The sequence below is a fragment of the Oncorhynchus mykiss genome, unplaced genomic scaffold (genome assembly GCF_057628025.1).
Source record: "Oncorhynchus mykiss isolate SJ-2025 unplaced genomic scaffold, ASM5762802v1 scaffold96, whole genome shotgun sequence".
NCBI lineage: Eukaryota > Metazoa > Chordata > Actinopteri > Salmoniformes > Salmonidae > Oncorhynchus > Oncorhynchus mykiss.
This window is the reverse complement of record NW_028322095.1, coordinates 1,691,526-1,715,185: the sequence shown is the minus strand read 5'-3', so window position 1 is coordinate 1,715,185 and position 23,660 is coordinate 1,691,526. Positions and strand designations below refer to the sequence as shown.

Here is a 23,660-nt window from a genome sequence, read left to right as displayed (position 1 = left end):
CCATCCCTTCCTCCATCCCTTCCTCCCTCCATCCCTTCATCCCTCATCTCCCTCCATCCTTCCCTGCCTCTCTCTGTCCATCCCTCCCTGCCCCTCTCCCTCCATCCCTTCCTGTCTCTCTCCCTCCATCCCTTCCTCCCTCCATCCCTCCCTGCCTCTCTCCCTTCATCTCTCCCTTTATCCCTCCCTGCCTCTCTCCCTTCATCCCTCCCTGCCTCTCTCCCTTCATCCCTCCCTGCATCTCTCCCTCCATCCCTCCCTGCCCCTCTCCCTCCATCCCTCCCTGCCCCTCTCCCTCCATCCCTCCTCTCCCCCCCATCCTTCCCTGCCTCTCTCCCTGCATCTCTCCCTCATCCCTCCCTCCATCCCTCCCTGCTTCTCTCCCTCCACCCCTTCCTCCATCCCTTCCTCCCTCCATCCCTTCATCCCTCCCCCTCCATCCCTCATCTCCCTCCATCCTTCCCTGCCCCTTTCCCTCCATCATTCCCTGCCTCTCTCTGTCCATCCCTCCCTGCCCCTCTCCCTCCATCCCTTCCTGTCTCTCTCCCTCCATCCCTTCCTCCCTCCATCCCTCCCTGCCTCTCTCCCTTCATCTCTCCCTCCATCCATCCCTCCCTACCCCTCTCCCTCCATCCCTCCATGTCTCTCTCCCTTCATCCCTCCATCCTTCCCTGCCCCTCTCCCTCTATCACTCCCTGCCCCTCTCCGTCCATCCCTCCCTGCCCCTCTCCCTCCCTCTCTCTGTCCATCCCTCCCTGCCCCTCTCCCTCCATCCCTCCATCCCTCCCTGCCTCTCTCCCTTCATCCCTCCCTGCTTCTCTCCCTCCATCCCTCCCTGCCTCTCTCCCTCCATCCCTCCCTGCCTCTCTCCCTCCATCCCTCGTCTCCCTCCATCCTTCCCTGCCTCTCTCCGTCCATCCCTCCCTGCCCCTCTCCCTCCATCACTCCCTGCCTCTCTCTGTCCATCCCTCCCTGCCCCTCTCCCTCCATCCCTCCCTGTCTCTCTCCCTTCATCCCTCCCTGCTTCTCTCCCTCCATCCCTCCCTGCCTCCCTGCCTCTCTCCCTCCATCCCTCCCTGTCTCTCTCCCTTCATCCCTCCCTGCCTCCATCCCTCCCTGCCCCTCTCCGCCTCTCTCCCTGCCCCTCTCCCTCCATCCCTCGTCTCCCTCCATCCTTCCCTGCCCCTCTCCCTCCATCACTCCCTGCCTCTCTCCGTCCATCCCTCCCTGCCCCTCTCCCTCCATCACTCCCTGCCTCTCTCTGTCCATCCCTCCCTGTCTCTCTCCCTTCATCCCTCCATCCCTCCCTGCCTCTCTCCCTCCCTGCCCCTCTCCCTCCATCCCTCCCTGTCTCTCTCCCTTCATCCCTCCCTGCCTCCATCCCTCCCTGTCCCTCTCCCTCCATCCCTCCCTGTCTCTCTCCCTCCATCCCTCCCTGTCTCTCTCCCTCCATCCCTCCCTGTCTCTCTCCCTCCATCCCTCCCTGTCTTTCTCCCTTCATCCATCCCCGTTTCTCCCCCTACATCCCTCCCTGCCTCTCTCCCTCCATCCCTCTCTCCCTCCATCCCTCCCTGCCTCTCCCTCCATTCCTCCCTGCCTCTCTCCCTCCATCCCTCCCTGCCTCTCTCCCTACATCCCTCCCTGCCTCTCTCCCTACATCCCTCCCTGCCTCTCTCCCTACATCCCTCCCTGCCTCTCATCCCTCCCTGTCTCTCATCCCTCCATCCCTCCATCCCTCCCTGCCTCTCATCCCTCCCTGTCTCTCATCCCTCCCTGTCTCTCATCCCTCCATCTCATCCCTCCCAACAGAAGAGACATAAACAACTCAAACCAATCAGAAATGCATAATGTTGAGCCTCTCTTGAGTCACGGATGTATTCCCTCTCTAGATCAGCTACTGAGCTGCGGTGGTCTTCAGTGTGTGGGTTGAATCGGGCTTGTTGGGAGGCTGTAGAGGAGATGTAGGGGGGAATCTTCAGATCTGTGGCTGAGTTCACACGTCTCTTTCCTCCCTGTCTCATTAACAGCTGTCTGGCTGGAGCAGACCAATACAGCTGTGTTTACTGTCAGTCTCCAACCCCCCCCCCCCCCCTCACACACACACACACACACACACTCAGCATAAATGTAGAAACTACTGGACTGTCTTCCTCTGGTGTATGAGGAAGAGGTTGCAGGACTTAAGACAATTGATTCAAATATTCAAGCATTATTACAGTAGAATCAGGTGTGTTAGCGCTGGGTGGTAACAAAAGCCTGCACAGTGCTCCCCAGGTTTCTCCCTGTAATGTAGTCAAAACAGATCAGGGTGGAGTGGTCCTCTCCTGCCAGAAGCTTCCGTTCAGTTCTGCTTCTAAGAGGTTCTGTCCAGTGTCCCACCACAGATCTGCCTCTGTTCAAAACTCTACTACACAAATAGAAGCTGATTGATTGACTGATTGATGTTTACCTTCGGAACCTGCGGAACACCTATGGAACATTCCAGAACCACCTGAACCAGTCTGCTCCCTAGTGGGGGGGTTGACAGATATAGGGCTGGGAGTGGGGGTGTGAACACACACACACACACACACACACACACACACACACACACACACAATTGGTCACAGTGCGAGCACCATAGTGGGCTACAAGCAGAAGCTGCACGACAACAAAGTCCCAGAGGTCCACAAACTGTCAGAGGAGACAGAGGGGGGTACGAGGGGGACAGAGGGTGGTACGAGGGGGATGGGGGGGGGGTACGAGGGGGACAAGGTACGAGAGGGACAGAGGGGGGTACGAGGGAGACAGAGGGGGGTACGAGGGGGTCTAGGGGGGACAGAGGGGGGTACAGGGGTGTAGCCCCTCTCAGAGGAGAGTGTCTGGGAGGCTGTGTGGTCTGGGGCGGACAGAGGGGGGTACAGGGGGACAGAGGGGGGGCATCATCAGCACTTTAAAGTGAAAGGAGAGAAGTGGTGGGGAAAGTACTCAATTGTCATACTTGTGTAAAAGTAACGATACCTTAATAGAAAATGACTCAGGGGAAAAGTCCCCCAATAAAATACTACTTGAGCAAAAGTCTAATAGTATTTGATTTTAAATAAGTATCAAAAGTAAATGTATTTGCTAAAATATACTTATTATCATAAGTAAAAGTATAAATAATTTCATAATCCTTTAATGAGGCAAAGCATTTTTATTGTATATATATATATTTTTACAGATAGACAGAGGCACACTCCAACACTCGGACATCATTTACAAAAGAAGCATGTGTGTTTAGTGAGTCCACCAGATCAGAGGCAGAAGGGATGACCAGGGATGTTCTCTTGATAAGTACGTGAATTTCACAATTTTCCTAGTATTTTAGGTGTCAGGGAAAATGTATGGCGTAGAAAGTACATTATTTTCTTTAGGAATGTAGTGAAGTAAAAGTAAAAGTTGTCAAGATAGTACAGTAAAGTAGAGATACCAAAAAATAAACTACTAAAGTAGTACTTTAAAGTATTTGTACTTAAGTACTTTACACCACTGAAGGAGAGAGAGACGGTACTTTACACCACTGAAGGAGAGAGAGAGACGGTACTTTACACCACTGAAGGAGAGAGAGAGACGGTACTTTACACCACTGAAGGAGAGAGAGAGACGGTACTTTACACCACTGAAGGAGAGAGACGGTACTTTACACCACTGAAGGAGAGAGACGGTACTTTACACCACTGAAGGAGAGAGACGGTACTTTACACCACTGAAGGAGAGAGACGGTACTTTACACCACTGAAGGAGAGAGACGGTACTTTACACCACTGAAGGAGAGAGACGGTACTTTACACCACTGAAGGAGAGAGACGGTACTTTACACCACTGAAGGAGAGAGACGGTACTTTACACCACTGAAGGAGAGAGACGGTACTTTACACCACTGAAGGAGAGAGACGGTACTTTACACCACTGAAGGAGAGAGACGGTACTTTACACCACTGAAGGAGAGAGACGGTACTTTACACCACTGAAGGAGAGAGACGGTACTTTACACCACTGAAGGAGAGAGACAGTACTTTACACCACTGAAGGAGAGAGACAGTACTTTACACCACTGAAGGAGAGAGACGGTACTTTACACCACTGAAGGAGAGAGACGGTACTTTACACCACTGAAGGAGAGAGACGGTACTTTACACCACTGAAGGAGAGAGACAGTACTTTACACCACTGAAGGAGAGAGAGACGGTACTTTACACCACTGAAGGAGAGAGACAGTACTTACCACTGAAGGAGAGAGAGACGGTACTTTACACCACTGAAGGAGAGAGACGGTACTTTACACCACTGAAGGAGAGAGACGGTACTTTACACCACTGAAGGAGAGAGACGGTACTTTACACCACTGAAGGAGAGAGACGGTACTTTACACCACTGAAGGAGAGAGACGGTACTTTACACCACTGAAGGAGAGAGACGGTACTTTACACCACTGAAGGAGAGAGACGGTACTTTACACCACTAAAGGAGAGAGACGGTACTTTACACCACTGAAGGAGAGAGACGGTACTTTACACCACTGAAGGAGAGACGGTACTTTACACCACTGAAGGAGAGAGACGGTACTTTACACCACTGAAGGAGAGAGACGGTACTTTACACCACTGAAGGAGAGAGACGGTACTTTACACCACTGAAGGAGAGAGACGGTACTTTACACCACTGAAGGAGAGAGACGGTACTTTACACCACTGAAGGAGAGAGACGGTACTTTACACCACTGAAGGAGAGAGACGGTACTTTACACCACTAAAGGAGAGAGACGGTACTTTACACCACTGAAGGAGAGAGACGGTACTTTACACCACTGAAGGAGAGACGGTACTTTACACCACTGAAGGAGAGAGACGGTACTTTACACCACTGAAGGAGAGAGACGGTACTTTACACCACTGAAGGAGAGAGACGGTACTTTACACCACTGAAGGAGAGAGACGGTACTTTACACCACTGAAGGAGAGAGACGGTACTTTACACCACTGAAGGAGAGAGACGGTACTTTACACCACTGAAGGAGAGAGACGGTACTTTACACCACTGAAGGAGAGAGACGGTACTTTACACCACTGAAGGAGAGAGACGGTACTTTACACCACTGAAGGAGAGAGACAGTACTTTACACCACTGAAGGAGAGAGACAGTACTTTACACCACTGAAGGAGAGAGACAGTACTTTACACCACTGAAGGAGAGAGACGGTACTTTACACCACTGAAGGAGAGAGACGGTACTTTACACCACTGAAGGAGAGAGATGGTACTTTACACCACTGAAGGAGAGAGACAGTACTTTACACCACTGAAGGAGAGAGAGACGGTACTTTACACCACTGAAGGAGAGAGACAGTACTTACCACTGAAGGAGAGAGAGACGGTACTTTACACCACTGAAGGAGAGAGACGGTACTTTACACCACTGAAGGAGAGAGACGGTACTTTACACCACTGAAGGAGAGAGACAGTACTTTACACCACTGAAGGAGAGAGACAGTACTTTACACCACTGAAGGAGAGAGACGGTACTTTACACCACTGAAGGAGAGAGACAGTACTTTACACCACTGAAGGAGAGAGACAGTACTTTACACCACTGAAGGAGAGAGACGGTACTTTACACCACTGAAGGAGAGAGACGGTACTTTACACCACTGAAGGAGAGAGACGGTACTTTACACCACTGAAGGAGAGAGACGGTACTTTACACCACTGAAGGAGAGAGACGGTACTTTACACCACTGAAGGAGAGAGACGGTACTTTACACCACTGAAGGAGAGAGACGGTACTTTACACCACTGAAGGAGAGAGACAGTACTTTACACCACTGAAGGAGAGAGACAGTACTTTACACCACTGAAGGAGAGAGACAGTACTTTACACCACTGAAGGAGAGAGACGGTACTTTACACCACTGAAGGAGAGAGACGGTACTTTACACCACTGAAGGAGAGAGACGGTACTTTACACCACTGAAGGAGAGAGACAGTACTTTACACCACTGAAGGAGAGAGAGACGGTACTTTACACCACTGAAGGAGAGAGACAGTACTTACCACTGAAGGAGAGAGAGACGGTACTTTACACCACTGAAGGAGAGAGACGGTACTTTACACCACTGAAGGAGAGAGACGGTACTTTACACCACTGAAGGAGAGAGACGGTACTTTACACCACTGAAGGAGAGAGACGGTACTTTACACCACTGAAGGAGAGAGACGGTACTTTACACCACTGAAGGAGAGAGACGGTACTTTACACCACTGAAGGAGAGAGACGGTACTTTACACCACTGAAGGAGAGAGACGGTACTTTACACCACTGAAGGAGAGAGACGGTACTTTACACCACTGAAGGAGAGAGACGGTACTTTACACCACTGAAGGAGAGAGACGGTACTTTACACCACTGAAGGAGAGAGACGGTACTTTACACCACTGAAGGAGAGAGACGGTACTTCACACCACTGAAGGAGAGAGACGGTACTTCACACCACTGAAGGAGAGAGACGGTACTTTACACCACTGAAGGAGAGAGACGGTACTTTACACCACTGAAGGAGAGAGACAGTACTTTACACCACTGAAGGAGAGAGACAGTACTTTACACCACTGAAGGAGAGAGACAGTACTTTACACCACTGAAGGAGAGAGACGGTACTTTACACCACTGAAGGAGAGAGACGGTACTTTACACCACTGAAGGAGAGAGACAGTACTTTACACCACTGAAGGAGAGAGACAGTACTTTACACCACTGAAGGAGAGAGACAGTACTTTACACCACTGAAGGAGAGAGACGGGAGAGGGACTTCCCTTAATTGGAGTGACAGGTGTGACTGAGGGCTAGTGCTGTTCATTAGGGTTCGTTCAGGTGCTTTGTGTGGTGTCTGGGCCCCTACCATCACACAACCTTTTAATAAGAACCATCACACATCTATCACAGTGTTGTCAGTTAGAGAAAGCTCACAGTAGACAGTGTTGTTAGTTAAAGAGAGAAAGCTCACAGTAGACAGTGTTGTTAGTTAAAGAGAGAAAGCTCACAGTAGACAGTGTTGTCAGTTAGAGAGAGCTCACAGTAGACAGTGTTGTCAGTTAGAGAGAGCTCACAGTAGACAGTGTTGTTAGTTAGAGAGAAAGCTCAGAGTAGACATTTTTGTGAGGTAATTAGAGCAGGTGAGAATTAAGGCGTCAGGATGCTTCAGTTCGGCGGGCGCCTAGCCGATGTCGAACTGAGAGAAGACATTACTGTGTGCTGACAGGAGACATTACTGAGAGGAGACATTACTGAGAGGAGACATTACTGTGTGCTGACAGGAGACATTACTGAGAGGAGACATTACTGAGAGGAGACATTACTGAGAGGAGACATTACTGTGTGCTGAGAGGAGACATTACTGAGAGGAGACATTACTGAGAGGAGACATTACTGTGTGCTGAGAGGAGACATTACTGAGAGGAGACATTACTGAGAGGAGACATTACTGACAGCTGAGATGAGACATTACTGTGTGCTGAGAGGAGACATTACTGTGTGCTGAGAGGAGACATTACTGAGAGCTGAGAGGAGACATTACTGAGAGCTGAGAGGAGACATTACTGAGAGGAGACATTACTGAGAGGAGACATTACCGAGAGGAGACATTACCGAGAGGAGACATTACCGAGAGGAGACATTACCGAGAGGAGACATTACCGAGAGGAGACATTACCGAGAGGAGACATTACCGAGAGGAGACATTACTGAGAGCTGAGAGGAGACATTACTGAGAGGAGACATTACTGAGAGCTGAGAGGAGACATTACCGAGAGGAGACATTACCGAGAGGAGACATTACCGAGAGGAGACATTACCGAGAGGAGACATTACTGAGAGCTGAGAGGAGACATTACTGAGAGGAGACATTACTGAGAGGAGACATTACTGTGTGCTGAGAGGAGACATTACTGAGAGGAGACATTACTGTGTGCTGAGAGGAGACATTACTGTGTGCTGAGAGGAGACATTACTGTGTGCTGAGAGGAGACATTACTGTGTACCGAGAGGAGACATTACCGAGAGGAGACATTACCGAGAGGAGACATTACCGAGAGGAGACATTACCGAGAGCTGAGAGGAGACATTACTGAGAGGAGACATTACTGAGAGCTGAGAGGAGACATTACTGAGAGGAGACATTACTGTGTGCTGAGAGGAGACATTACTGAGAGGAGACATTACTGTGTGCTGAGAGGAGACATTACTGAGAGGAGACATTACTGTGTGCTGAGAGGAGACATTACTGTGTGCTGAGAGGAGACATTACTGTGTGCTAAGAGGAGACATTACTGAGAGGAGACATTACTGTGTGCTGAGAGGAGACATTACTGTGTGCTGAGAGGAGACATTACTGAGAGGAGACATTACTGAGAGCTGAGAGGAGACATTACTGAGAGGAGGCATTACCGAGAGGAGACATTACCGAGAGGAGACATTACCGAGAGGAGACATTACCGAGAGGAGACATTACCGAGAGGAGACATTACCGAGAGGAGACATTACCGAGAGGAGACATTACCGAGAGGAGACATTACCGAGAGGAGACATTACCGAGAGGAGACATTACTGAGAGCTGAGAGGAGACATTACTGAGAGGAGACATTACTGAGAGCTGAGAGGAGACATTACTGAGAGGAGACATTACTGAGAGCTGAGAGGAGACATTACTGAGAGGAGACATTACTGAGAGGAGACATTACTGTGTGCTGAGAGGAGACATTACTGAGAGGAGACATTACTGTGTGCTGAGAGGAGACATTACTGTGTGCTGAGAGGAGACATTACTGTGTGCTAAGAGGAGACATTACTGAGAGGAGACATTACCGAGAGGAGACATTACCGAGAGGAGACATTACCGAGAGGAGACATTACCGAGAGCTGAGAGGAGACATTACTGAGAGGAGACATTACTGAGAGCTGAGAGGAGACATTACTGAGAGGAGACATTACTGTGTGCTGAGAGGAGACATTACTGAGAGGAGACATTACTGTGTGCTGAGAGGAGACATTACTGTGTGCTGAGAGGAGACATTACTGTGTGCTAAGAGGAGACATTACTGAGAGGAGACATTACTGTGTGCTGAGAGGAGACATTACTGTGCTGAGAGGAGACATTACTGAGAGGAGACATTACTGAGAGCTGAGAGGAGACATTACTGAGAGGAGACATTACTGAGAGGAGACATTACTGAGAGGAGACACTACTGAGAGCTGAGAGGAGACATTACTGAGAGGAGACATTGCTGAGAGGAGACATTACTGTGTGCTGAGAGGAGACATTATATAGAATATCATTCCTATCAGAGAGAGAGAGAATAACCACTGTCGTAGGAGTGTGTGTGTGTGTGTGTGGCGGCGTAGGAGTGTGTGTGTGTGTGTGTGTGTGTGGCGGCGTAGGAGTGTGTGTGTGGCGGTCTGTGCTCCGTGCACCAGGTCTGGTCTGTGCAGGTCCAGGTGTGCTGTTGACATTTTAATCAGGACTGAATCAGCTAGAGAGAGGTTTCCCAGAGCTACCTCTGCTACAGTTACTGAACACACACACACACACACACACACGCACACACACACACACACACAGTGACAGCGTAAATCAAATGTCCTAACGTGACTGACCACGCAACCACACTGCACCCTGTGGCCTCAATGACATCAGTCCATAACCAATATCCAACGGGTCAGAAATGACCCCCCCCCCCCCCCCCCCCCCCCCTGAATACCAGAGGTCCGGTCACATCAAACCTGTCATCCCAACATGACCTGGAATCAGTCCAGACTAGACCATTTAACTGGTAATGGGACGGGGGGGGGGGGACGGGGGGGTAGAAGGAGAGGAGAAGAGGAGAGAAGAGAACTAGTGAAGGAGAGAGGAAGAGATGGATAGAAGAGAAAGAGAAGAGAATGAGAGAGGAGAAAGAAAGAGAAGAGAAGGAGAGACAGACATTAACAAGGACAGAACGACACCAGATATATACATATACGGTTCTCACCTGCCAATCTCTGCTCTGGAGACACGCACTTGTGAACAAACACACACACGCACGCACGCCACACACACACACACGCACGCACGCCACACACGCACGCACGCCACACACCACACACGCATGCCACACACACACGCACGCACTCCACACACGCACACACGCCACACACACACACTCTCTCTCTCTCTCTCTCTCTCTCTCTCTCTGAGGGCTGTGTGTGTAAACTAAGGCCCTGAAGGTTAAGAGGGTGGCCTCTTGTTCAAGGTGCAGGTTTTGAAAATGCTGGGCTCTGATTGGCTGCTGGGGAGGGGGGGGGGGGAATTCAACCCAGGATCCCCTGTGAGGGTTGTAACCCCTCTCTGCTCCTAACAATGGGACTTACCACAATGGGGTCTGGGTCTCATATAGCGCCCCAGCGCAGTGTTTGAGTGTGTGTCTAAGTGTGTGTGTGTGTGTGTCTAAGTGTGTGTGTTTGTATGCAGGTGGAGCACAGTATGAGAGAGTAGTACAGGGTCAGACCTCCTTACCACCCTAGGTGGTACATGTTCAAACCCCTCGATGTGTGTGTGTGTCTCTGGTGTGTGTGTGTGTAGTGGTGTAAAATGTGTTATGTGATATCTAACAGCATGACTCAGTAAATGGTTACCCCTAGCGATATATACATATATTTTAGGTCCGGTCTGGTCCGGTCTGGTCCAGTCTGGTCCGGTCTGGTCCGGTCCTGGTCAGCTTGTTTTTTCTAATGTATTGCCGTATCCGTCAGTGTTGTAGACCTGCCGGTCTGGTCCGGTCCGGTCTGGTCTGGTCCGGTCCTGTCCGGTCTGGTCCGGTCCGGTCCTGGTCAGCTTGTTTTTTCTAATGTATTGCCGTATCCGTCAGTGTTGTAGACCTGCCGGTCTGTAGAAGGTTCTAAATCCATTTGAATCCCTGATATATAACGAACACATACGACTGCAGTGCGGGATGGAGGATATGCAGGCAGCCAATCATTATCAGTTGTGTGAATATATTTGTTTACAATGTAATGAAATCTCTTTCTCATCCCTTTCTATTGAACCTTTCTCATCCCTTTCTATTGAACCTTTCTCATCCCTTTCTATTGAACCCTTCTCATCCCTTTCTATTGAACCCTCATCGTCATGGAGAAACATTTTAATAGACTTCATTAATATACAACTTGCCTTGTCTTATCAGGGGTCTTATGTGAGGTACAGGTTTAATATTCATATATGACAAATATTACTTCATTACGTGTGTGTGTGTGTGTGTGTTTGTGCGTGTGCGTGTGTGTGTGTGTGCGCGTGCGCGTCACAAAGTCCTCAGCACTTAGGGAGCTAGCCAAGGCCCTATTTACAAACTCACCGAGTCCTCGCTGACCCCATTGACATTTTCCTAAGAGGCTTCTCTATAACCGCCCTGAGGGGACACCGCAGTCAAACTAAGATATTTGAACTGTTTTCTGAGTGTGTACTGGGAACACACTGGGAACACACTGGGAACACACTGGGGACACACTGGGAACACACTGGGAACACACTGGGAACACACTGGGAACACACTGGGAACACACTGGGAACACACTGAAAACACACTGAAAACACACTGAAAACACACTGAAAACACACTGGGAACACACTGGGAACACACTGGGAACACACTGGGAACACACTGGGAACACACTGAGAACACACTGAGAACACACTGGGAACACACTGGGAACGTCCACAGTCGTCCTCTCTGACACTACTACGATAACACTCATCCATCTGTCCCCTGAGGCAAACTACGATCCAACAGAGTCCTTAACTATTCTCTGTATATATACTTGTTGAAAGACACCTGTGTAAACCAGTCTGGTTATTCACTGACACGTTTTGGTAAAAGACATCGTGTCTTTCCTAACGCACGTTGTTTTAGCCATTTTGTGAGTATATTCCTTGCGGGAAGTTCACATTAGTTAATAATACTAAAGAAGAAAGACTCTAGTAGGATTTCCCCTAATGTTGGAAATGATGACAGCATGGTTCTTTCAGCTCTCTGCTATCTGAGACCAAAATCTACTCTGAGGTAATATAGAGACTGCCTCAGGTCTACTCTGAGGTAATATAGAGACGTTCTCAGGTCTACTCTGAGGTAATATAGAGACGGCCTCAGGTCTACTCTGAGGTAATATAGAGACTGCCTCAGGTCTACTCTGAGGTAATATAGAGACTGCCTCAGGTCTACTCTGAGGTAATATAGAGACTGTCTCAGGTCTACTCTGAGGTAATATAGAGACTGCCTCAGGTCTACTCTGAGGTAATATAGAGACGTTCTCAGGTCTACTCTGAGGTAATATAGAGACTGTCTCAGGTCTACTCTGAGGTAATATAGAGACTGTCTCAGGTCTACTCTGAGGTAATATAGAGACTGTCTCAGGTCTACTCTGAGGTAATATAGAGACGGCCTCGGGTCTACTCTGAGGTAATATAGAGACGGCCTCAGGTCTACTCTGAGGTAATATAGAGACGGCCTCAGGTCTACTCTGAGGTAATATAGAGACTGCCTCAGGTCTACTCTGAGGTAATATAGAGACGGACTCAGGTCTACTCTGAGGTAATATAGAGACGTTCTCAGGTCTACTCTGAGGTAATATAGAGACCGCCTCAGGTGTCACACCCTGGTCAAAGTATTTTGTGTTTATCTTTATTTATTTGGTCAGGCCAGGGTGTGGCATGGGTTTTTGTATGTGGTGTGTATGTATGGGGATTGTAGCTAGTGGGGTGTTCTAGCTAAGTCTATGGCTGTCTGAAGTGGTTCTCAATCAGAGGCAGGTGTTTATCGTTGTCTCTGATTGGGAACCATATTTAGGCAGCCATATTCTTTGAGTTTGTCGTGGGTGATTGTCCTTAGTGTCCTGATGTCATTGTTCTGTGTTAGGTTACACAAGTATAGGCTGTTTCGGTTTTCGTTAAGTTTATTGTTTTGATAGTGTTTGTGTTTAGTGTGTTACTTCATTAAACATGGATTGCAATAGACACGCCGCATTTTGGTCCGACTCCTTCTCACCAAGAAAACCGTTACATCAGGTCTACTCTGAGGTAATATAGAGATGGCCTCAGGTCTACTCTGAGGTAATATAGAGACTGCCTCAGGTCTACTCTGAGGTAATATAGAGACGGCCTCAGGTCTACTTCCTCACTAGAATCTGATGGTTAATTATATTGTCTGTTGGATGATATCAAGATATGAGTCAGGGGTGATAACAGAGGAGATTACATTTAATTAAACTTCAGAATTAAATGAATTCATATTCTGATCATTTCTGGCTATAAAAGTGAAATATAATTTAACAGAGAACTCATGTGAGTGAAATATAAAAGCACACAGTCCGTTTCCGTTGGAATTTAAAATGTAAAAGCTGTATAAGTAATTACCCAATAATTACTACAGTGTTGCAAATTCCTATAACGGGAAAATAGACCTACTCTAGTTGGATAAAAAAAAAAAAATATTGTACTCATCAACTTAATGTGATTTCATTCAGATTTTTGATAAGATTGTTAATGAAAAACACAAAGGCTAATAATTATATTGGCAACATTCTATTTTGGGGCTCAACTCTATAACCTCATACCTGATAATCGTAGTTTGTGTGTTTTGGTTTAACCCCGTTTTGACATTGTTAGACTGGTGAGAACAACTACAGCGAGAGTAGCGCAGTTACTGTGTCTGTCGCACACTGGCCTATAACGCTTTCTGATCTGGTAGGCCTAAAACAACCTTAAAATAATATCAACAAGTATAGAAGATGACAGTGTAAATACATTAGAATAGAATAGACCACCAACTCGTCTGCGTGAACTGCACAGCAGACCATATTAGCGGTCTAAATCAATTTAGTGACACGTCAGATAACTTGAACGACTGAAATGAGCTGTTGTTGATACATCCGCTTACAAAGCATTTCAACAACTTCATGGATTAATTCATTTGTCTAAAAAAAACTATAAGCGAACTAAAATGTCAGAGGTCAAACTCGACCACTAAATAATTAGACCCATTGACCTAAAATGGAAATGACCTAAACCCTCACCTACAAGAAAATTAAAATGAACAAAGTCATCGAAACTTCAGCCTAATAATGAAGATTGCATAATTTAAAACGAGAAAAAAAATAGTTATATATACGCAAGTTTTTCTACACGTCGGAAAGAAAACTATTCCAACAGAAAATCCAGTTTTCTTGAACACATATAGTCTCCATTTTGACCACAGCCACGGAGTTCATTTAGAACAGTTAGCCGGGTTTTCAGATGTAGGTGTACTGCACGTACACAAACTCCACATTCAGCAAGGAGTTTAATTAACCCCAAAGTTGTGTCAAATAAAATAACTGTATCAAAACGTCAACTCTGCGACTCTCGGGGAGGCTATTTTGAAAACTTCTATAAGTGAAATGAAGCGTGCATAATGGGGAGAGTTTATACTGATTACAAAAGCGCATTAATTCCCTAGTTGAAAAGTAACAAACATTCATTACAGTCCGTGGCCGGATATAAAATAATGTGTCCTTACTTGTATCGTTTAGTTTAGCGCGACCGTTTCCCCCTGAGCGTTCGGCGTTCCGAAACGTTCTCCAGAGTTCCAGTTCCAAAACTTTCTCCAGAGTTCCAGTTCCAAAACGTTCTCCAGAGTTCCAGTTCCAAAACTTCCAAAACAAAAGTTCCAGTTCTAGAACGAAGTCTCTTCGTTGAGAGAACAATTTTATGAACGACCGATTATACAAGTATGAGTTTCCTCCCGAGAAAATAAGACAAATTCCACCTCCGTTAAATTACACTTGGCACGGGAGTTCCTTTTTGTCGTTGACTAATTTCACAACAAGTTCCACAGAAAAGTTTTTCGGTCCGTTCCAAAAGAACCCGCTCGGTTCGCTCCTCGGTCTCGGATATGGTTCTTAGCTCCTCTGTTCACGGCGGTGGAGACAGTTGTTTGCTCCGATGACATAGCTAGCAGAGCAATAAGAAACAGGTGTACAATACTAATTATTTCGCGATTAGTTGCTCGGTCTCCAAACGATTACGCAGCGTCTCTATTTCCCGCAAAATAAAACACATGCGAAGTAATCCAGTTCGGGAGATGACAGACGCTGCTCCGGACAGAGCGCGTGAAACAAAAGAAAATATGAACTACGGTATGATGACTCCACTTTTAGTAGCCTCCTTACGAACGAACGCCAGTCACACTCAAGAAGAGAAAGTTTCTCAGTACCAACACCGTCAGAGCCTGAGGATATCCAGATATTTATTGTTCCCCTTCAAGTATGCTTTCCTTTAATACAGCCCCAGCCTCCTGTAAACTCCAGTCCCCGGCGGCGGGAGCCGTGTGACAGGCAGAGGTGAAGTCTCGCACGGGGGCGTCCGGTAGCGGTATAGTTGAAGTGAGCGGCAGCGAGCGGCTAGCCTGACAACTTCCACAGTCCTCTAGTCGATGTTCGCGTTCAGAGAGAGTGAGTTGGGAGAGTTTCGCCCAGTGCTTAGCCCATGCGCCTGCCCTCCTCGCATAGCTGTCTTCGGAGCGGGGTAATAAAGTAGCAGGAAGGGGATATCCCAAAGTACCCCAGCAACTCCCACGGGACAGGACAGGAGCGCGCACAGACACAGACAGAACACGTGTTGATTGACAGCCATCACCAAGGCCGGGTTTTACGAGATGCCCGCGCATTTGTCCTGTTTTGTCTGAAAACTGTTTCAGAGTTACTATAGTACTATAGAGTGATCAGAACACTGCTAATTGTAGAATAAAACCTAGAGATAGTTTAATGCTACAGTTTTTACTTGTTTGATCATGTCCTTTAGTATTAAATCCATAGCAACCACTGAGTTTCAGGTTTTATTTTTAAATATGACTAATGCAACATCTACTACTTCTATTATAAATCCATTAACAAATATTACAGTGAGATTGTGTGTAACCGGCCTTCACACAACATCCCATAATGTCAGAATGGAATTATGTTTTTACAAATGTTTACCAATGAATTAAAAATGAAAAGCTGAAATGTTTTGACTCAATAGGTGTTTAACTCCTTTGTTATGGTAAGCCCCGAAAATAATTTCAGGAGTAAAAATGTGCTCAACGAGTCACATAATAAGGTGCACGGACTCACTCTGTGTGCAATAATAATAGTGTTTAACATGATTTATCTTCTGATGATTTTTGAATGACTACCTCATCTCTATACTCCACTATACAATTATCTCTGTAAGGTCCCTCAGTGGAGCAGTGCACTTCATACACAGTCCAAACCACTAAGACCAGGAGGGTTTTCCAATTCCTCGTAAAGAAGGGCACCTAATTGGTTGATGGGTAACAACAACACAAAGGAATGGATATAAGCACAGGTTAAACCTGGTTCAGTCTGCTTTCCACCAGACACTGGGAGACAAATTCACCTTTCAGCAGGACAATGACCTAAAACACGCGGCTGGGTTTCTGTACAGCACTTTGTGACGGCAGCTGATGTAAGAAGGGCTTTATAAATACATCCGATTGAAATACACACTGGAGTTGCTCACCAAGACGACATTGAATGTTCCTGAGTCGCCTAGTTACAGTTTTGACTTAAATCGTCTTGAACATCTGTGGCAAGACTTAAAAATGGCTGTCTAGCAATGATCAACAACCAACTTGACAGAGCTTGATGATTTAAAAAAAAAATGAATAATTGCCAAATATTGTACAATCTAGGTATGTAAAGCTCTTAGAGACTTACCCAGAAAGACTCACAGCTGTAATCACTGACAAAAGGGGATTCTAACATGTATTGACTCAGGGCTGACAAAAGGGGATTCTAACATGTATTGACTCAGGGGGTGTGAATACTTATGTTAATTCCCTTTCTGTATTTCATTTTCAATAAATGTGCAAAACAATTCAAAAAACATGTTTTGACTTTATCGCTGTGTATTGTGTATTGTGTATTGTGTATTATGTATTGTGTATTGTGTATTGTGTATTATGTGTTGTGTATTGTGTATTGTGTATTATGTATTGTGTATTGTGTATTGTGTATTGTGTATTGTGTATTGTGTATTGTGTATTGTGTATTGTGTATTGTGTATTGTGTATTGTGTATTATGTATTGTGTGTATTATGTATTATGTGTATTGTGTATTGTGTATTGTGTATTGTGTGTTGTGTGTTGTGTATTGTGTATTGTGTGTATTATGTATTATGTGTATTGTGTATTGTGTATTGTGTATTGTGTATTGTGTATTGTGTGTATTATGTATTATGTGTATTATGTATTATGTGTATTGTGTATTGTGTATTGTGTATTGTGTATTGTGTATTGTGTATTGTGTATTGTGTATTGTGTGTATTATGTATTATGTGTATTGTGTATTGTGTATTGTGTATTGTGTGTTGTGTGTTGTGTGTTGTGTATTGTGTATTGTGTATTGTGTATTGTGTGTTGTGTGTTGTGTATTGTGTGTTGTGTATTGTGTATTGTGTGTTGTGTATTGTGTATTGTGTATTGTGTATTGTGTGTATTGTGTGTATTGTGTGTATTGTGTGTATTGTGTGTATTGTGTATTGTGTGTAGATGGGTGAGAGAAAACATCTATTGAATCCATGTTGAATTCAGGCTGTAACACAACAAAACGTGGACTAAGTCAAAGGGTATGAATACTTCCTGAAGGCCCTTAATGAACACACAGCGTGTACAGTGTGAGGTATTTCCTCATCCTGTGAATATAACAGAGCCTGTGATTTAGTCATTCTTGTCTCATACCAGATCGTCTCTATGAGACTCAGAGGCTTAGTGGTCTGAACAGCACAGTGACAAGCTATAATGTGTTCAATGGTTGTGAGGCTGGTGAATGTGTCCCATTGTTCTGTCTCTCTGTACAAGGCACTCACACACACACACACACACACGCACGCACGCACGCACGCACGCACGCACGCCACGCACGCACGAACGCATGCCACACACACACATACACGAACACACAGCAGGTATACTCCAATACACGTACGTACACATGCACACAATGCTATTTCAGGTTCAATGCCAAACAAACACATGGTTTCAGTCTAACAGTGCAATAAGCAAATGGCACAGGCACGTCTCATAGAGTACAGTAAGATACTAGGAGAGAGAAAGAGAGAGCGAGAGAGAGGGACAGAGAGAGAGAGAGAGAGAGGGAGAGGGACAGAGCGCGAGAGAGAGAGGGAGAGAGAGAGAGAGAGAGGAGACCATACTGAATTCTGAATGTTACAGACACGTCTCATAGAGTACAGTAAACTACTAGGACAGAGAGAGAGAGAGAGAGAGAGAGATCTGTGTACCCTCAGATTACACAGATCCACAAAGAATTCGAAAACAAACCCAATGTTGATAAATTCCCATATCTACTGGGTGAAATACCACAGTGTGACATCACAGCAGCAAGAATTGTGACCTGTTGCCACAAGAAAAGGTCAACCAGTGAAGAACAGACACCATTGTAAATACAACCCATATTTACGTTTATTTATTTCCCATTTTGTACTTGAACCATTTGTACATCATCACAACACTGTATATAGACATAATATGACATTTGAAATGTCTTTATTGTTTTGGAACTTCTGTGAGTGTAATGTTCACTGTTCATTTTTATTGTTTATTTCACTTTTGAATATTATCTACTTCACTTAACACATGTTTCCCATGCCAATAAAGCCCTTAAATTGAAATAGAATTGACAGAGAGAGAGAGAGAGAGAGAGAGAGAGAGAGAGAGAGAGAGAGAGAGAGAGAGAGGAGACCATACCGTACTCTGAATGTTATAGGCACGTCTCATAGAGTACAGTAAGATACTAGGATCGAGAGAGAGAGGAGACCATACTGTACTCTGAAGCCTGTCTTTGTTCTGTATATTAGAACCAGCTACAACAGAATACACAGGCATGTTCGCCTATGAGAACAGCCCTTTACACCAACACAGACACATAGTCACAGTGAGTCAGGTGAGAGGCCAGTCTGACGCCTGTCCAGTCTCCTTTATTAATGAAATACACTAAAACGACCGCTCCCTTCCTGAGGCTGAACAGACATGACCCTGAGGATCATGACATCATCCTCACCCTGTACCTCATCCCTCCATCCCTCTACCGCATCCCTCCATCCCTCTACCTCATCCCTCCATCCCTCTACCTCATCCCTCCATCCCTCTACCGCATCCCTCCATCCCTCTACCTCATCCCTCCATCCCTCTACCTCATCCCTCCATCCCTCTACCTCGTCCCTCCATCCCTCTACCTCATCCCTCCATCCCTCTAACTCATCCCTCCATCCCTCTACCTCGCCCCTCCATCCATCTACCTCATCCCTCCATCCATCTACCTCATCCCTCCATCCCTCTACCTCATCCCGCCATCCCTCTAACTCATCCCGCCATCCCTCTACCTCATCCCTCCATCCCTCTACCTCATCCCTCCATCCCTCTACCTCATCCCTCCATCCCTCTACCTCATCCCTCCATCCCTCTACCTCATCCCGCCATCCCTCTACCTCATCCCGCCATCCCTCTACCTCATCCCTCCATCCCTCTACCTCATCCCTCTACCTCATCCCTCCATTCCTCTACCTCATCCCGCCATCCCTCTACCTCATCCCTCCATCCCTCTACCTCATCCCGCCATCCCTCTACCTCATCCCTCCATCCCTCTACCTCATCCCTCCATCCCTCTACCTCGTCCCTCCATCCCTCTACCTCATCCCTCCATCCCTCTACCTCATCCCTCCATCCCTCTACCTCGTCCCTCTACCTCATCCCTCCATCCCTCTACCTTGTCCCTCCATCCCTCTACCTCATCCCTCCATCCCTCTACCTCATCCCTCCATCCCTCTACCTCATCCCTCCATCCCTCTACCTCGTCCCTCTACCTCATCCCTCCATCCCTCTACCTCGTCCCTCCATCCCTCTACCTCGTCCCTCCATTCCTCTACCTCGTCCCTCCATTCCTCTACCTCGTCCCTCCATCCCTCCATCGCTCTACCTCGTCCCTCCATCCCTCTACCTCGTCCCTCCATCCCTCTACCTCGTCCCTCCATCCCTCTACCTCGTCCCTCCATTCCTCTACCTCGTCCCTCCATCCCTCTACCTCGTCCCTCCATTCCTCTACCTCGTCCCTCCATCCCTCCATGGCTCTACCTCGTCCCTCCATGGCTCTACCTCGTCCCTCCATCCCTCTACCTCGTCCCTCCATCCCTCCAACCCTTGGCCCTCTCACTGTCGGTCTGTTTTCTTAATGATCCCTACTCTAACCTCTAACCTCACCTCTCGTTCTTCCTTGTCCTCCTCCTAATAGAGAATGTTTCATTAGAATGTTTGTGTTGAGTTCCCGGCAAGCGGCTGCGTAGTGTCAGTGCTCTGTGTTTCCTGGCCTACAGTCTGGCGACCCTCATCTTTGATGAAGACAGACACTGATTCACCTCTCTCCCTCCATTTCTCTCTCCACACACACACACACACACACACACACACACACACACACACACACACACACACACACACACACACACACACACACAGACACACACACACACACACACACACACACACACACACACACACACACTCACACACACACACACACTGTTTAAAGCTGCAGCAGGTAGAAACACTCTCCTCTCCTCCAGAAACCTGTCAGAACCTGTATTCATTTCTCCACAATGTTTTGTGACGCAAGGAGACTTTTCTTACTTGTGTGTGATTGGAGCGTGTGGTGTGTCCACGTGTGTGTGTGTGTGATGTGAGCGTGAAGTGTGTGTGTGTCCGTGTGTGATGTGAGCGTACAGTGTGTGTGTCCGTGTGTGTCTGTGATGTGAGCGTACAGTGTGTGTGTCCGTGTGTGTCTGTGATGTGAGCGTACAGTGTGTGTGTCCGTGTATCTGTCTGTGTGTGTGTGATGTGAGCGTGTGTGTGTGATGATGTGTGTGTGTGTGTGTGATGATGTGTGTGTGTGTGTGTGTGATGATGTGTGTGTGTGTGTGTGTGTGTGTGTGTGTGTGTGTGTGTGTGTGTGTGTGTGTGTGTGTGTGTGTGTGTGTGTGTGTGTGATGTGAGCGTGTAGTGTGTGTGTCTGTGTGTCTGTGTGTGTGTGTGTGTGTGACATGGAGCAGCCCTGTAATTACCTGTTGAAGTAACCACAGCCCCACACAGACAGATCCATGGTTCAGGACAGTGGTAATGTTGGCCATGCTAACATCAATTATACCTGCTGAGAGACAACAGTATGCAGGTTAACCTCTGCCTCTCTGGTGTCTCTCTGCTCTGCCCAGCACCCCATACAGACACCTCCCACACAGACACCTCAAACACAGACATACACCACACAGACACCTCCAACACTGACACCTCTAACACAGACACCTCCAACACAGACACCTCCAACACTGACACCTCTAACACAGACACCTCTAACACTGACACCTCCAACACTGACACCTCCAACACTGACACCTCCAACACAGACATACACCACACAGACACCTCTAACACAGACACCTCCAACACAGATACCTCCAACACAGACACATCCGACACAGACACCTCCAACACAGACACCTTCAACACAGACATACACCACACAGACACCTCCAACACAGACACCTCCAACACAGACACATCCGACACAGACACCTCCAACACTGACACCTCCAACACAGACATACACCACACAGACACCTCCAACACTGACACCTCCAACACAGACATACACCACACAGACACCTCCAACACAGACACCTCCAACACTGACACCTCCAACACAGACACCTCCAACACAGACATACACCACACAGACATCTCCAACACAGACACCTCCAACACAGACACCTCTAACACTGACACCTCCATCACTGACACCTCCAACACAGACACCTCCAACACAGACATCTCCAACACTGACACCTCCAACACTGACACCTCCAACACAGACACATCCGACACAGACACCTCCAACACAGACACCTCCAACACAGACACCTCCAACACTGACACCTCCATCACTGACACCTCCAACACAGACACCTCCAACACAGACATCTCCAACACTGACACCTCCAACACTGACACCTCCAACACAGACACCTCCAACACAGACACCTCCAACACAGACACCTCCAACACAGACACCTCCAACACAGACACCTCCAACACTGACACCTCCAACACAGACACCTCCAACACAGACACCTCCAACACAGACACCTCTAACACAGACATACACACTATACTTTCCCTCGTTTTGACCTTGATCTTTTCATTGTATCTGTTTATTCTCCTCTCTTCCTCTTCAGATGTATATTTGGGGTCCTCATCTTCCTATCTGGCACAAGCCTGACCACAAGTCGTTCCTTCCCTATTCCACATTGTGTCTTCCTATGGATGTGCTGTTATTTCAGGATCATTGCTTTTCTCTTTTTCTCTCTCTCTTTCACATCCTCCTCCTTTTCTTCCAATCAGTGTGTTGTTGGCCTCCAGGCTGAAACCACATCGTTTCCACGCCCACACACGGCTTTATCCCTGCTGAAAAACACATGAATGGAGAGAGCGATAGGGAGAGAGCGAGAGAGAGAGAGAGAGAGAGAGAGATAGAGAGAGCACTGGCTATATACACTTTAAACAGCAAGGCAGGCCAGACAGGCAGCCAGTGGCTCAGGCCTGGGAGTGTACATCACACACACACTGACTCTCTCTCTCCCTCCCTCTCGCTCTCCCTATCTCTTTCTCTCCCTCTCTCTCCCTCTCTCTTTCTCTCCCTCTTTCTCCCTCCCTCTCTCTTTCTCTCCCTCTCTCTTTCTATCCCTCGTTCTGTCTCTCTATCTCTCTCCCTCCCTCCCCCTTCTCTCTCCCTCCCTCCCTCCCTCTCCCTGTCTCTCTATCTCCCTCCCTCTCTCTGTCTCTCTCTCTCCCTCCCTCCCTCCCTCTCTCTATCTCTCCCTCCCTCTCTCTCCCTCTCTCTGTCTCTCTATCTCTCCCTCCCTCCCTCTCCCTCTCTTTCTCTCCCTCTCTCCCTCTCTCTATCTCTCCCTCCCTCCCTCTCTCTTTCTCTCCCTCTCTCTCTCCCTCCCTCCCTCCCTCTCTCTGCCCTTTGGCCTGGTCTTAGCAGGGATGCACGTGGGCAAGCATGGAGGGCTGAGTCTCAATAGTCTAGTGTGGTTTACTCTTCTGGCACCATCTCCTCTCCTTAATCCATCTATCTGACCTCGTCCCCTCTCCTTCTTCCATCTATCCGACCTCGTCTCCTCTCCTTCTTCCATCTATCTGACCTCGTCTCCTCTCCTTCTTCCATCTATCCGACCTCGTCTCCTCTCCTTCATCTGAACTGGTGTGAGAGCATATAGGTGAGAGCATATAGGTGAGAGCATATAGGTGAGTGCATGATGGTGAGAGCATATAGGTGAGAGCATATAGGTGAGAGCATATAGGTGAGAGCATATAGGTGAGAGCATATAGGTGAGAGCATGATGGTGAATGTAGAAACTGTAGCAACACCTGTTATTTGATGTGTTTCCCCCAGTCCTCATCTTTCACATCTATAACAGATGAAATGAGACCAGGAGACGTGAAGAGAGGAGGCC

The 23,660-nt window shown here is 47.4% G+C and overlaps 1 protein-coding gene across 2 annotated transcripts in view; it reads right to left on the bottom strand.

The window, feature by feature from the left end:
* LOC149970078 (protein Wnt-5b) overlaps positions 1 to 15,598 on the bottom strand; it is a 224,793-nt gene extending 209,195 nt beyond the window's left edge. For both annotated transcript variants that reach the window (XM_090228736.1, XM_090228737.1), the window contains exon 1: positions 14,595 to 15,598. The gene's annotated coding sequence lies outside the window, so the exon portion shown is untranslated. The remainder of the gene's footprint in view (positions 1 to 14,594) is intronic.
* Positions 15,599 to 23,660: the final 8,062 nt, after the last annotated feature.